The sequence below is a fragment of the Ambystoma mexicanum genome, chromosome 12 (genome assembly GCF_040938575.1).
Source record: "Ambystoma mexicanum isolate Mex_15411 chromosome 12, UKY_AmexF1_1, whole genome shotgun sequence".
Classification (NCBI taxonomy): Eukaryota; Metazoa; Chordata; class Amphibia; order Caudata; family Ambystomatidae; genus Ambystoma; species Ambystoma mexicanum.
In genome coordinates, this window is record NC_090936.1 from 645,995,627 (window position 1) to 646,012,439 (window position 16,813).

At 47.9% G+C, this 16,813-nt stretch overlaps 1 protein-coding gene across 3 annotated transcripts in view; it reads right to left on the bottom strand.

Moving 5' to 3' along the window:
• The window catches only part of SRPK2 (SRSF protein kinase 2), a 1,693,306-nt gene that overhangs the window by 269,229 nt on the left and 1,407,264 nt on the right, over positions 1–16,813 (bottom strand). The gene's annotated exons all lie outside the window — the stretch shown is intronic.

A 16,813-nucleotide genomic window follows, 5' to 3' on the forward strand; every position in this document is an offset into this window, starting at 1 on the left:
GAACATTCTCTTGGGGCTCGTATCCCTGATGAGGCCTAGGAACGTTAGAGTCTGCCTGGGCTCTGGCTGTGACTTCTTGGGATTGATGGAAAATCCCAACTCCTGTAGTGGAAGCATAAGGGTGGAGGCGGTGTGGAGGACTGCCTCTGGAGACTTTGCCCTGATGAGCCAGTCAAGGTATGGATATGCATGGTGACCCTGAGCCCCAAGTAGGGCTGCCACGCATTCATCCATCCTGCACCGACCCTGGGGGCCCAGAGTGAGGCCAAAGGGTAGAAACGTGCATAGGAAAAGGAAGCCCCTGATCCTGACCCTATGAAAGGACCAATGGGGCTGCAGATCGGTACGTGAAGGTAAGCATCCTTCAGATGCACATCCAGTCTCCTGTGCACAATATCTCTGCAATACGCACTGGGGTAACCACTGTATGGCGAAAAACCGTGAATAGGCACCCAGACCTCGCTGGGAGGGTAGGACTTCTTCCACCTGCCTCTCTATGTGCGAGTGAATTTCCATCCACAGAGTTATTGTCCCAATCTGTGGGCACGGACAGGAGGAGAGGAGAGAGGCGAAGGAGGGATTGGTAGGTGGTAGCCCAAAAACACAGCGGGGAGGGTCCAAGGGTCAGCGAATCTTGTGTGCCAGCATGGGCGCGAGTCTGGCTATGCCTTAGGGATGGCCTTAGTGAGGGTGGATAAGGATTCCGCAGTCTGGGGACTGTTCCTCCTCTTATCAAGTTCCTAATCCGTCCTGGTACGGAACAGGTCGCCCCCCCTCCACCCCCCAAAGGGAAGGCCCAGTATGCGTTCCTGGGGGTCCGGGTTGAATTTAGTCGCCCGTAGCCAGGCAGTCCTTCTCCTGCCAGTAGCAGTGCAAATGGCACTGCCAGAGGCGTCAACATGCGCCACGGCAGACTCCATTATGTCTTGAGCAACCTTATTTGGCTTCCGCCAGCCCTACCTTGAAGCATGCCAGGCGCTGCACCGGAAGTGGCAGAGGAGTGTGGCTGTGAGAGTGCCAACAGCAAGAGGGGGCCCCTTCCAGCTGTCTAAACTTGGCGTTGAGGCGCCTGTTGGTAGGCTGTGCCGAATGGGGTTCAAGCTGTGACCTGCTGACCCGAGCCAGCTGCTGATAAGGAGGCTGTGGGGCTGCCAAGACCGTGGAGGCTTGGGAACCATTGTTGTGGGTATTGGCCTGGGCAGCTGGGGCTGCACAGGAGCTGGAGGTGCTGGAACTAAGGGCGGAGTGTTTGTGGGTGCTAGCGACAGAACCGGAGGGCGTATGTCCCTGAGGGTCATGGCTTTTCAAGAAAACCTGTCTTCACAAGCCGGTGGAGCGCCTGAACCCACTCGACCTTACTGTCTGCGGGGTGCATCAGCCCTGCGACGATGAAGGGTATTGCCTTGGGCCACGTACTTAGTAAAGATCAGTCCCACCTGGAAACTTGTTTCCCTACCTGTTCCCCAAGGGGGATAGTGTTGGCCTAGCCACCATTTTATCTGGCCCAGCGGCCATTTTGTTGGGCTGCATGCCGCGTGCCTGTGTCATGGTGCTTGCCTCGTTGGGCCCTGCCTCTTCCAAGACTCCTGGTGGTGGAGGTTGAGGCCTACCCTGCACCTCAGGACGGGGCCTGGTAGGCGTATCGCCCTCGGGGGTGCCGCCGGTAGTGCTGCGTACAGACGCCCACTCAGACATCTTTCTGGTACTAGAGTGTAGCCCTGTGGGCCTAACCCCGGAAGATAGAAGCTTGCGACCCCTCCGCTCAGTCATCGGTAGGATCTGGCGGCCAGTAGCTGTAGTAGCAGCCTTGGTACCTGCACTGGTACAAGAACCTGTAAGGTCCCTCCCGTGCTTGTGCCTCCAGGACGTAGACAACTTTGTGGGGTGCGTACAGGTGCCCCCTCTGACTCATCTGTCCGGTACTAGGGGCATAGCCCCTCGGGTGTGGACCCAGTAATTGAACCTTGCAGCTCCTCAGCACAGTCAGCCCCCGGTAGGATCTCACGACCCCTTGGCTTGACGGCTGGTAGCTGTAGCAAGCAGCCTTGGTACCTGCCTTACTACCAGCACCTGAAAGGTCCCTCCTGCTCCTATGCTTCCAGGTGAAGGAGTCGCTTTTGCTGGGTAAGTGGAGCGTACAGGCGCCCCTTTGGACATTTGTCCGGTACTAGGGCATAGACCCTGTAATAGACGGCCTTCAGTGGCCGTGTCCGGTAGGATCTGGCGACCCCTCGGCCGGTAGCTGTAGCAGCCTCGGTACTTGCGCTGGTACCTGGACCTGAAAGGTCCCTCCCGCTCCCACGCTTCCTGGGGAAAGCGTCCCTTTTGCGGGGTACGTGCTGCGTACAGACGCCCCCTCATACATCTGTCTGGTACTAGGGCATAACCCCTCGGGCGCAGACCCGGTAATAGAACCTTGTGGCCCCTCAGTGCAGTGTCCGGTAGGATCTGGTAACCCCTCGGCCTGACGGCCGGTAGCTGTAGCAGCCTTGGTACCTGCACTGGTACCAGGACGTGAAAGGTCCCTCCCGCCCTTGCGCCTCCTGGGGGAGGAATGGCCTTTGCAGGATACGTGGTGCGTACAGGCACCCCCTCAGACCTCTGTCCGGTACTAGGGTGCAGCCCCTCAGGTGTAGACCCGGTAATAGTGCCTTGTGGCCCTTTAGTACAGTCACCGGTAGGATCTAGCGACCCCTCGGCCTGGCGGCCGATAGCTATAGAAGCCTCGGTACCTGCACTGGTACAAGAACCTGAAAGGTCCTTCCTGCTCTAGGTGCGGATGAAAACAGTGCCTCTACCTTGGGCCTGGACTTGTGATGAATTCCTTTTGAGTCCTCTGGAGGCAAACTTCCAAAGAGCCCCCCACCACCAAGATAACCAGTTCTTCAGAGCATGTTGTAAGCGCGTTGACCACTGTACAGGACTCTCAGCCGTGGTCAGGACCAAGGCAGCGGAGGCGGAGAGCATGGGGGTCAGACGTAGGGAAGAGTGCCATGCAGGCTGAGCACCTGCTTGATCCTGCTGACCTCTAACTGTGCCGGGGAGGAGCATGGCGCCAGAGGACAGAGATATCTGATTAAAGACAAGAAGATGACAAAAAGAAAACACTTCTCCAGGGGAAGAGTGCGTGGAATTACAAGGCCAGAGACCTAACCCAGGAGCACTGGTGAAAGCGATCCGTTCCCGTTGATGCGGAAAAGAGGACTGAGGAGTGACGCCGGTGGGTGGAGTCAGGGGAGCCCATGCTCCCAGGGCCGCGCCTCTAGATTTATAGGGGAAGAAGGTTTTTTCTGGTGAAAAAGGTTCTGTCTCCCGTCCCTAACGAGGGACGCCTATGCAGTATGGAGGAAAGGGGACGGGACATAAGTGTAAGAGCATAGAGAGAGAGATAGAGCTGAACGAGAGACTCCACGCAGACACTGAGTGATTGCGAAAGACGTACTACTTTTGAGTTCTTCAAGGCCTACCTACTTCCCCATATCTGGTCCAAAGTGTCAAGCCAGAACCAGTGTTGATAAGGACCTGAAGGACTTTTAGTTTTAACTTTTGTTTGGCTACCCCAAACAAAAGGACAGATATTTACACCATCCTGGGATAAAAAGAGAAAAAAGAAGGACTACCTGGATAGAGAACCAGCATATTTTTTGTTTCTGACCTAGAGTGTGATAATACAATTTGAACCCACAAGAGCATCCAAAATAAAGAGCTGTCATGCAAGAGTTTTGGTGTCAGTCTTCTGTTGATCTTTAAACACTTTGTGACAGGCTCTAAAGTGATAAATGAAAAAAGACGCAACTAACTTCTGCAGAGGCCCAGGCGAATACCATACTAATTAAACGTCAGTGATATGTTTTTATTTATCCTTGAGGTTTACTGAAATATTAGTCTTCAGAAGGTCTGGATTATGAAATGTCCCAATACGTCTGAATTACACTAAGTGCCGTGTTTGTAGTTTTTCAAAAGAACAAAGTAGTTGTCAGATTACCCTACCTATGTGACAAAGAAATGCAGCAGTCACAAAGCGTTTGATTTGTATGAGGAGGACTAATAAATAAAGACATTGTGCCACCAATCATCACCCCACAGCCCTGTAGAAGGAAATCGGTGGCAAAATAGTTGGCAACAGGTGCCATGTTACATTCTTCATTCCCATTTACAAGTATTATTTAAGTTACTCACATCTTAAAATTGTAGTCTTTATTATTCACATTAATGTCGTTGAGAGTAAAAATGTGTGTGCAAATCCTATTACCCTAACTTTCTAATTTAGGGGGGGGTTTCCATCAATAAATGGTAATGTTAATTTGAGGATTCTCCCCGGGACCTCCAAAAGAATAAAGCCCCCGCTAAGATATAGCTTATTGTTAAGTGTATGCTGGAATAGAAGGGGTACATTTCTTACCTGTAATTCCATTTCTCTAGCATTGGTATATTTCATACATTCACATGCTATGAACAATTTCCAGTCAGGCTGAGAATCCTCAGTTAACTTCACAAAAGTAAATAAAAAAAAACGTTTAGGTAACTATTTTGTATCCCATTGCCCTCAATGTAGGTCCTTTTGGTCCCCACCAATGGGACTTCGAGTATGTAGCTCTTCCCCTGCACCCTCCTTTCAAATTCTACCCAGTACAAGCTGAATTAGAGTATCTGAGGGAGGCTCTTTACCATAGGGAATGGCCGGGGGGCGCATGTTAATCTATTAAAGATACCAATGCTGGAGAAATGGAGTTACAGGAAGAAACATACCCCTTCTCCAGCATTGGATCTTAAATAGATGTGCATGCTATGAACAGGTTTCAAAGCAGTATGAACTTATAAGGAGGTAGGAAACCGATAAAAGAGCCTATCTTATTTGGATAGATGCTGCAGGGCTGGTTTTCCTGTTCTTGCATCAGCAGCGTGCTGTTCCTGGAGGGAGAAATGCCTAAAAAGGTGTGAGGCATGGCTCAGGTCGCTGCTTAACAAATGTCTTTGCGTGACACTTCGGACCACATTGCAGCCAAAGCCGCTGTGATTCTTGCTGAATGGGCCTGGGCAGGTTAATGGTTTGGTCACCTTGGTGTGACAGAAGGATAAGGTGGAGGATATTCACATTGCAATTCCCTGCTTAGAGATGGCCTTTCCTTTGTTTGGATGTCTGTAGGTAAGGAACAGTTGAGTGCTATTTTTACATATAAGGAATGCAGCACAATCCCCGCCAGGGTTTTTGTTCCCTGGAAGAAAACCGGTAGTGTAACTGATGTATGTTTATGGAGTTCCGAAGGCACTTTTGGAATAAAGTGCGGGTTGGTTGTAAGGACTACTTTTCTTTGTAAAAGCTCAGATATGGCTCTGTGATAGCTAGGGCTTGCAATCCTGAGACCCTTCTCACTGATGTAATGGCTATGAGGAATGCCACTTTCCAAGAGAGACACTTTAGGTGTGTGGTTGCTAATAGCTTGAATGGTGCTCTCATGATTCCTGCAAGGACAACATTAAGACCTAATTGTGTTTGAAACCTTTTTACTGGGGGAAAGAGGTTCTGAACAACCCCCTGAGAAAATGCTTGGATCACTGAAGAGGGGCTTCTTTCCCATTTTCCTGGTGTACCTGGAGATGGCAGCCAGGTGTACTTTTATTGATGCGTGGGAGAGCCCTACTTGGGCTAGTGACAAGAGATATGGCAGGATAGCCTTGGGGATTGCTGAAAGCGGTTTAATGTTTTGCTGCCTTGCGCACCAGGCACAGAATCTTTTCCACTTGCTTTGATAGGAGGGATTTGTAGCTGGAGCCCATGCCCAGGTTAGAATGTGCGCACATTCCTGTGATATGTTTAGGTGCCCAAACTCTGGGAAGTCAGGAGCCACGCCGTCACCTTGAGTGACTGCAGGTCGTGATGCAGCACCTTTCTGCGGTTCTGTGACATTATGTTGGCTCGGTACGGGAGAAGAATCTGTTTGCCTTCGGACACGTGCAGAAGGTCAGAGTACCATGTTTGCCTCAACCAGTATTACAGTGCATGTGTGCGTTTGAATCATTTGGATAACTTTGGGGATGATTGGAAAAGGTGGGAAGGTGTAGGCGAAGGGACTGGTCCACGGGTACGAGAATGCATTCCCCATCGACCCTTGCTGCCGCATCCTGCTGGCAAAGTGAGCACATTTTGTGTTCTGCTTCATCACAAACAGATCGACTTGTGGACGCCCCCACTGAGAAAATATGTGCCGGAGCTGGTTGTCCCGTAGCTCCCACTCGTGGCACTGGCTGGTGGCCCTGCTGAGGCTGTCTGCCACCTCGCTTATCCATGGCAGGTGAAACGCTTGCAGCATTATCCCACTAGTGATGGCCCAGTGCCAATTGTTTTGTGCTTCCAGGGTAAGGATTGGAGACATCGTCCCCCCCTTGCTTTCTGAGGTAGTACATGGTCATGGTGTTGTCTGTCAAGACGTGAACCATGGATTTTTTTTGCAATGGCAGAAATGATTTCAGAGCCCAGCCAACCTCTCTGAGCTCCAATACATCTATGTGTAGACTGGCTTTCTCGGTCGTCCATTTGCCCTTTATGTATAGAAGGCACACGTGCACTCCCCAGCCAGATAGCAAGGTGTCCATCACCAGAGTGTTGTGCAGTATGGGGTCCTGAAAACGACATCCTATGGTGATGATGTTTGCTTTTGCCCACCATTGTAGTTGGTGCATGAGTTTCGGTGTGATTTGCAGTTTGTCATCCCACGACCCTGTGATTTGTTTATTCTGCAATGCGGTATGAGGGGAATACATAGTTCCTAGAAGCACCATGCACTTTCTGACCGACAACCATTTTCCTGCCTGGAAAAGGGGTATTAGCGGTTCAAGAGTTTGTATTGTGTCTTTGGACGGATGGACCAGGACTTTGTATGTTGCAAAGTGAGCCAACAGAAAAATCAGGCTTTTGGATGGCGACAGAGAAGATATTTCGAAGTTTATCTCGCATCCTAGCTGCTGAAGCAAGAGCTTTGTCACTGTGATGGATGAGTGCATCACCACCATTGTCCGTGCTCGCACTAGCCAATCGTCTATATATGTATAGACGTGATGGCCTCTTTTTTGGAGGGCTTCCACGACTGGTGCTAGGCATTTGGTGAACGTTTGTGGTGCAGATTTGAATCCGTATGGGAGCACCTTGAACTGATAGTGCTGACCTGCTATCGTAAAACGCAGGTACTTTCGATATTTCCGGTGCACCAGGATGTGGAAATACCTGTCTTTTAGGTGTAATGACGCTAGGAAATTGTGCAGTTGCTCTGCCTGTATGACTTGTTGTACAGTGACTATTTTGAAGCACTGCTTTTTAATAAACTAGTTTAGCTTGCGCAGATCTAGTCTCAGGCACTACTTTTTGTCTGCCTTTTTTATCTGGCTTCTGCAAGACGAAGTATCGAGAGTAACCCCTTTGCCTATTTGCTGTCTGGGTACTTTTTGTATTACATTTTTTGCTATCATTTGTTTCATTTCTTGCTTGAGAACCTTTAGATGCGATGTAGGTATTTTTAACGGTTGGATAATTGGCGCCTTTTTGTTCGATTCTAACAGGTGGCCGAACTCGACCATCTGCAGTACCCATTTTTCTGTTGTTATCTGTTTCCACCGATGTAGATGGTGTGATACTTTCCCTACCACCTGTGCTGTTGGGTTTCCGCAGTCAGGCCTGAGGTTTTGTTCTACCCCTCTAAGAGTGAGAGAATCCTCTCCGCTGCTGCTGTCTGTACTCTTAGTCGTTGATATTGATGGGATGCATTTTGTATCCTTGTGAATAGTGCAAGGTTTTCCAATATTTCGTGGTGCCTCTGACATTCCCAGAGGAGGTTGATCTTCCCGCTGCTCCTCGAAACTTACAAAAATTATGTTTTGTTTGCAGAGTGGTGAGAGAGTGGATGGTGTCTGTGTCGGTTTTAATTGCCTTTAGGGCCTCATCGATTTTGGTCCCAAACAGACTGTCGTCTTTGAATGGCATGTCTAAAACGTTTTGCTGCACCTCTTGTCTAAAGTCTGTGCAGTGTAGCCACCCTTCTCTTCGCAGCACCACCCCGTTGTTTATCTACTTAAAGCCTGTTTTGGCCAGATCCACCACAATATTGAGGTTAAGGTTTGCAGCTTCCTCTCCTTTTAAGATGGCAACTGCTTCGGCATGTTTTTGCTCAGGCAAGTGCTCTAGAATAGGTGCCAGCCTATGCCACATTTCAGTGTCGTATCTGGACATAATCGCTAGCATGTTGGCTGCTTTTGCTGTAGAGGTACCCACCGTAAGCACTTTTTTCCCTAGTGCGTCCAACTTCTGGCTCTCGGTCTCTGGTGGTACTGTACACTTGTGTGCCTGGGTGTGTGCCATTTTCTGATTGCTGCCGCTGAGACAACAGACTATGGCGAAGGCTGCAACATGAGAGACTTAGGAGTGGTGTCTGGCACTTTGAACTTTTTGTCTGACCTGTCTTTAAAAGCTGGTTTTGTAAAGGGGTGTTTCATAGTACAGAGCCCCTCTTCGCACACATGGTCGACGATTGGGGTCAATGCTACTGCATTCCGTCTCTTGTGCAAAACCTAATTTTTTTCTCCTAAAAGGGGATGAGGCCAAATTCTTGCCATGCTTTTGTGATTAGCGTGTGGAACACCCCAATGTCATCGGGTGGTGATGGCTCTGGGGCCTCCTCCACCCGGTCATCTATCTGGTCATCGTCTGTGTTTCTGCTTTTCGCCGAGGTGACCCGGTTGTATGCACCTGATGCTGGGTTTTTGCAAGCGCCAAAGCTTCTGATGTGGGTGCTACCCATTGTGTCTCTGGATGCCCTTGTGGCATTGCAGGTGGCTGCAAAGTTGCGAGGCCCTGTGGCCCCGTCAGGAGTCTGGTGTCCAGTTGAGTAAGCAGGTTCTGGAGTGTGGACAGAACTTGCAGCAAAGGTAGTGAGTGTGGTTTGAGTAGCGGTTCCTGTGGCTGCGTTGGAGGGATATCCCATAGCACCCTGGGGCTGTGTCGTGGCTGTTGCGGGAGGCATGGTGACCTCAGTGGTAGAGGAGTTTGGGAAGGCTTTTCCATTATTATGGAACCGGAGTCGGAGAAAACTAGCGATGCTGTGTGCTGTGCCTCAAACTCAGAATTCACTTATTACTGCAGGATTTCCTCAGGCATGATCTGCGAGTACATAATGGGGAGACTGGTGCAGGGATTTGCTGGAGCTGGATATTTTTTTTTCCTCCACTGATTGGTGTCGCAGCACCTTGTGGGCTGGCTCTGTATTGGGAGCGTGCATGCCCGATTCTCCTTCCTGTCCTGATTCTTCCTGTGTTGGGGAATCTTGAAGCACGCAAAGCCTCTTGTTTACGTGTTGACAAGCGCTTCTCTTTAGAAGTCGACAAGTCTTTTGCTGTCTCTCAGGTGCTCTTCCACATTGACGAGAGCTTTTTGTCCGTCGACAAGTATTTGCCCGTCGATGAGCGAGCCATGGACGAGTCCTTATCTGCAGTGGAGCAGCCTGTCGACGAGTGTGTTGTCAGCAAGCAGTGGTCTGTTGATGAATGCTTTTCCGTCGTCGAGCTCGTCAATGGGAACGGGCGGTTTTTGGCATGTTTTGTCGTTGACCGCTTCGATGTCGACATTCCCTGTCGACAGATCCCCTTTTGACAGTTGCCCCTTCATCTAGCATGGAGTCGTTGACGGTATGTTCTTCGTCTGTGATGGGGGCCGCCACCTCTGCCTTTGAAGACAGCAGAGCTTGGTTTTTTGCAGCAATCCGCTTATTAATTTAAGCTTTTTAGATGGCCTTTCTTCTGAGTTTGCCCTGTTTTTCGCTAGGTATTCTCTTCTCTGGGAGTCTGGGGGCTGCTAGGCTCCTTGAGGACTCTGCCTCCGAAGGGGAACTGATGGCCTTCATTAAGCCAGTATACCAGTTATCTTTTCCTGTGCTTTGTCGTTTTTGTGCTTAAACCTTTACATATTTCACACTCTTCAGCAGAGTGGTGAGGATGAAGACAATAAATACATTCTTCATGTTTGTCCCCCTCAACAAAAATATTTAAGCCATAGTTAGTGCAGCCTTTAAAGAGGGATTTCTTCCATTCCATATCCCCCCCTTTTACTTATCGGAGAAAAGGAGAAGGTCCAGAAGATAAATGCAGAGAGATTTTGAAGAGATGATGTAGAAATAATGAGGTGTGGAGATTTCTTTCAGGAGAAACACACAAAGACTCCTTTAAGCGTGATATGCGGTTAGAATCTGAAAGGAGACTGCCAGGGAGGAGCTAAATACTCGACGTCCCATTGGTGGGAACCAAAAGCCCGCAAAATGAGGGCAATGGGATACAAAATAGGTACCTGCACGTTTTTCTTTTTTATTATTGTAAAGTTGACCAATGTTTCCCAACCTAACGACGGGGAATTGTTCACAGCATGTGCATCTATGAAAGATCCAATGCTGGAGAAACATGAATGTATAATTGGACTTATATACAGATCATTAAATAAGTCTATGTAGTGTGTATACTGATTTACAGCATAGTTTGCCATGATTGTACATACATTCAACTTTCATTTTTGTATTGCATTACTAGTGTCCAAACTTTGCATAACTTTTCATTCAAATGGATTGTGTCCTCCCACGTATTCCTCATCTTTGATATACTTCGATATCCTGCTAGCAGCCCAGAAACTTTTTCCCAGCAGAGTGCACTGTTTGTTGTCTAACTTTTGTCCTTCAAGGGCCTGTGTCCTCCTCGAGTGTGACGTTGTACGCTGGTATAAAAGGCACGCACCACGGCAGGAGCCTCAGTTCTGTTTTTCCAAGCACACCTTAAAACATTTCTTTTCCTCGGCATGTTCAAAAAACTGCATAGTACGAGTTTCACTAAGAATCATGTTGACTCATACCTCGAAAACGGGCTTCAAGAGATGTGCCGAGCGTTCGTCGAAAATGTCTATAACCGATCCGCATCGGGTATGTCTCTGGTGCCTGGGATCAGGCCACATCAGAGGATTGTGGCTCGTGTCAGTCTAAGACCAGAAAAGCGATAAAGGAGAGGAAAGGAAAGCTTGCCTTGGGCAAACACTTCTGAAATCATATTCGGTGACACCAAAAAAAGATCGGCCGAAGATAAAAGTTCGAGAGAGAGGTCTCTGCACTAGGCCAAGAAGCACAGTAAACGCTCTAAGCGTTCGAGATCACAACATTCCTCTTCTTCTTGATCGAGGAGATCTAAAAAAAAAAGGCATAATCATTCCAGATCTTCCTCGAAGGATTCCTCGCCCGAGAGGAAACTGGAAAGCTTTCCAGAAAAGGGGGCTAGTGCAGCAGAATTGGAAAAGTTCTGTCTGCAAATGTCAAAGATGTTTGAGAAGGCGGTGGTATCAGCCCCTTCTACTAAGTCGAAACAGACTCACAACCCCATCACGCCACCGGCCGACAGGGAGTCAGAAAAGACTGTTGACCATGCACAAGAGCCCGGATAGCAGGTCTTCAAAGGCCTCGAAAGATTTGAGGCCTTTGAGCGATTTGAAGGCATCATAGGATTCAAAACCCTTTAAGGCACATTGTGCGTCTCTCATTGCCTTGACGCCTCGAAGGGAAACGTCTCCTCCTATCCAATCGACATCGTCAAAGGAGTCAAGTAGAGTTCTTTGATGCCAAAATCAACAGAATCCAGACCTTCAACGTCTTTTTCGGAAAAGTCAAAGGTTTACAGACCTTTAGAAAGAAGACACTTTTTAAAGTCCATGACCTCCATTTATGAGGAGGATGTGGAGGATGCAGAGGAGCAAAGTTCAAATTATGGTTTTGGACTGCAGTATGGTACTCCTGGTGTTCCAGAAGAGTTGATATCCCAAGAATCTAGAATGAAGATTTGGTGGACACCATAAAGGATGCCAGTGGACCCAGGCAGCTCAGGGCATGCTGATTCTTCATATAGATTAGTAATGGCAAAGGTGATAGATTATCTGGGCTGGGGAAATTCGACTGTGGAGTATGAAAAGGATGCTCTTAGAGATATTCTGCATAAGGCGCCACCTAAAGACCCAATCCTTCCTTTTTATACTGCTGTGAAGAACAAACAAAACAAAGACACCACTCCTGCAGTCCACAAGAACTTTACAAATAAATATAGGCCTTCTTCATTGAACCCTGAATTTCTTTCAAAGCATCCAGTCTCTACAGAGCCTTGTTGTACAAGCAGCCACAGCTGCTTCTAAAGGAGCAGCCTATCCCATAGTTCCTCCAGATATGGAAGACAAAAGGCTAGATGGAAAGAAAGTCTTCCCTGCAGAAAGCATGGCGCTGAAGGCAGCCAATACAACGTGTGCATTGGCAAAGTTTACCTTCACTCTGTGGGAGGTAATTGCTATGGCATCTGACCACATCCCAGAGGGCGAAGAAATCAGACTGGTTCAGGACGGGAAGGACGCTATGTGTCAATCGTTGCAGTCCAGTTTGGACACTACATACTGCATTAGTCAATCTATGGTTGCAGGAACTGTACTCGGGCGATTCGCTTGGCTGATAAAAATCAGGATTTTCTCCTAATGTACAATCTAGGCTGTTAGATATGCCCTTTGAAGGATCATATTTGTTTGGTTCTAAGGCAGATGAAAGCTTTGAGAAATTGCAAACATCTAAGGCTGCATCAAAAATCTCAGTGTCTGGCAATTAGACAGCCCCAGCAAGGTCGGACAGCTCATTCTTCCAACCAGGGATGGAAAAAACATTATTTTTGCTAACATTTCTTTTTGGGAAGAACAACAGAACAGTTTTCACAGTGGGGACAGAGAAGGCAACTGCGGGGCGATGAAGGACATAAAGGAAGAGGAGCTGCCACAGCAGCTGCTTCCTTGCCTGCCATTCCAATCGGTCCCCCAAAACCGCTTTAAAGACTTAAAGCATCGATCCACAGTAAGAGGCAGATAACCCAGCATCTGAAGGAATGCAAAGTATTACAACAGATGCTTTGGCTCTCTAAACTATCGTCCATGGTTACTGCCTTCCCTTTCTAAAGAAACCTCCAAACTGTCCCCCGCTAAGCCAGTCCTTGAAAGTACCATATCTGCTCCTTCTACAGATAGTTCAAACACTGTTGGAGAAAGGTGCAATCACACAGGTACCTGTAGTGGAAAGGAATCAAGGCGGTACTCTCCTTATTTTCTGAACCCAAAAAAGGACAGAGGAGTGCGACCCTTCTTGGACTTGAGATGCTCAAACAAGTTCCTCAGGAAGGATAAGTTCGAGATAGTCACTCTTTCGCAGATCCTCCAGATCCTTCAGCTCCAGTATTGGATGGTGTAATTGGATCTTCAGGATGCTTATTTTCATGTGGCAATCCATCTTGCGCACAGGAAATACCTGAGATTCGCCATTGGCAGGTCTCATTATCAGTTTCGAGTACTGCCTTTCGGACTAACCTCCGCCCAGAGGGTCTTCACCAAGTTGATGGCGGTGGTGGCAGCGAATCTATGCAGGGGGGGTGGGATTCAAATGTACCCCTATCCGGACATTGGCTGATCAGAGTTTTTTCACCTGAACAAGCCCTCGAACATCTGGACAGCAGCTGTCACTCTTTCCACAGACTGGGCTTCTCCCGCAACTTCAAGACGTCCCACATGACACCTTCCTAGAACCCAGAAACTGCAATTCATTTTGAGCAATCCTGGACTCTTCTTCGGGGGAAAGCTTTGCTACCCGAAGTTAAGGACTTTCCATATTTCACAGATGGTAAGCAAATTTAAAAGTCCCCCAAGTCTTCCGGCCTTCTATTTTCTGAGGTTGCTTGACCTCATGGCATTCTGCATTTTTCTGGCTCCAAAGGCAAGAATGAGAATGAGGTCTCTTCAGTGGGCTCTCAGGACTAAGTGGTCACAGTTCTCTGACATAATCATGGATTGAGTACAGATCCCGTAAAGGGTCTCGCAGGATCTCTTGTGGTGGGCCATCATGGAGACTGTTTTGAAGGGGGAACCCTTTTGGCAACCATGGCCAGGAATGACAGTGGTCACAGATGCCTCCTACACAGGTTGGCGAGGTCACACAAACATATGGATGATCAGCGGACGCTTGTCTCTGTCCGAGTACAAACTACATATAAAGCTTTTGCAGCTAAGGGCAATGAGACTTGTGCTGATGGCCTTTCTGCCCTCTGCACGGGGAAACAATTTCCTGATAATGACGGACAACACAGTGGCCATGCATTACCTCAACGAGAGAGGAGGTATATGGTCACTGCCGCTGTGCAGAGAGGCAATGCTGCTTTCGTTTTGGAAACTGCAGGAAGGAATCTCTCTATCAGCAGTTTTATTGGCCTGAGAGGAAAACACGGTGGCAGATGCTCTGAGCAGGCAGAGCACAGTCTCCCACGAGTTGGACTAGCTCAGGAAGTCCTTCAAGAGATCTTTGCCTTTGGGGAAACCCCCTAAGTGGATCTATTTGCGCCTGGTGTCAACAGGAAGTGTGACCGGTTCTGCTCAAGGGAATTTCCTCAGAGAGAAGCACTAGGGGACGCGTTCGTAGCGGACTGGGAGTTCCCACTTCTGTACGCGTTTCCACCAATCCCCGTCATTCCTCATTTTCTCAAGAGGCTGAGGAAGTTTTAGAAATCCAGGAGTCTGACTGCCCCAGATTGGGCCAGGAGAACCTGGTACCCAGAACTTCTGGAAATGTCCATCTGTCCTCCAATTCGTCATCCACAAAGGGAGGATCTCCTCTTGCAAGAGGCAGGTCACATTCTTCATCCAGAGATCAGGATCCTCAACCTTCATGCACGGTTTCTGAGAGGGTGGGGTACAAAAAGTGGGACCTTCTGGAAGACGTCAGAAGAGTTGCTTTCGGCCAGAAAGACAGTAACAAAATCTCTATAATGCTGCCGTTGGAACAAATTCTGCAGCTAGTGTAGAGATAATGAAATTCACCAATTTTCTTGTGACACATCATCGGTTTTGTCTTTTCTTCTACACCTAACCCATCAGGGGCTACAGGTCAATACGGCCAACGGTTATCTGGCGGCGCTGTCTATTTTCAAGCGCTCTCCAGAACAAGGTTCCTATTGTTCTTAAAAGGTTTGACCAATAACTTTGCGCCGGTACCATTCATTGTTCCGGTCTGGGATCTCAACCTGGTTTTAAGCTTTCTGATGGGTTCCCCATTCGAACCATTACATTCTTGTCTGCTTAGGATGTTGTCATTAAAGACAGTATTCTTAACGGCCATTACCTCTACTCGCCATGTGAGAGAGCTTCAGGCCTTATCTTCCAAACCACCATTTACGGTCTTCCACAAAGACAAGGTCATTTTGAGGGTTCGTCCATCTTTTCTGCCTAAAATAGTAATTTCATTTAACAAAGAAAAATGTTTTACCAGCTTTCTATCCTCCTACTAATCCATCTAAGGAGGAGGAGAGGTTACACAGACTTGACCCAAGAAGAGCCCTAGGTTTCTATATTAATAGGGTCTCTAAAATAAGACTGGGTGACCAACTTTTTGTTGGTTATACAGACCACAGAATGGGACAGGCAGTTACAAAACAAACGTCCAGTGGATCATTCTATGTATTTCCTAATATTACAACTTGGCTGGGAAAGAGATTCCCGAGAGTCTACGGGCTCACTTCTCCAGCCCTCCAAAGAGGGGTAACACTGCAAGACATCTGCAATGCTGCCACTTGGTCGTCTGTGCAAACATTTACCAAGCCCTACTGTTTAGTTTCCCTTTCGGGCCGGGAATCCACATTTGGAAAAGCTGTATTACACAGCATAAATCAAAATTAAGCTCTTCTTTCACACCTCCTACAAAGCACTGCTATGGTGGTATATCAAAGATGAGGAATACGTGGGAGGATACAATCCATTCAAAGAACAAATGACTTACCCCTGGTGATGTTCCTTCGATTGGAAGTCCCCCCACATATTCCTCATCTCCCCTCCCATCCATACCCTCTGCAAAGATGGAGTTTTCTTGATTTACACTTTCCTCTCCATTAACGCTAAACTACTTCTCATCTTCGAGAATGCAGTGCTGGCGAGAGGAAAAACATGAACTGAGGCAACAGGCGCAGTGCGTGCCTTTTATAACAGTGTACAACGTCACACTCAAGGAGGACGGATTCCCTCGAAGGACACAAGGTCGATTTCAACGATGCACAGCGCCCTCTGCTGGAAAAAGGGTTTCTCAGCGGCAAGCAGGACATCAAAGTATATCAAAGATGAGTAATACGTGGGAGGAACATTCAATCGAAAGACCATTACCAGGAGTAAGTAATTTGTTCTTCTCCCACAATTTGTTTGTTAGAATTTGCAATTCCTATTCCCTCACTCTTCATCATTGTCTTCGTTACTATTTTTCTACATTTTATTAGTAACTGGTTTCAACAGCTGATCCCCTTCCCACACACTTCACTATGTTCTTTTTCCTACCATCTTTCTCACCAGCTCCCTCTCTTTTCACCCTTCTATTTATCACTGTGGTTCCTTCGTGACAGTATATTGACGTGGGCATTTATGGTGGCTCAGACATATTTGATGAGAAAATGCCACAGCTACAGCGCAACATGACAAAATAAGGTACCACAATGCTTCTACCGCCAGGAAGCATCTCCCAATATTTCTAACCATCAAAAACCTTTCTTTCCTCCTCTACAATGTAACATCAGCCTACATGAACAACTTCTGGTCTGCGTGGCTGCTTTCAGGAGTGAGGAAAACGAGTCATGATAAAATTGAAAGGGACGAACAAAAACTATACTGATATGAAAGTGTGCGTAATGGATTACGCAAGGTCAGTGATCCAGCTCTGGCTTCATCCCATTAACAATGTCTATTCCTTAATCC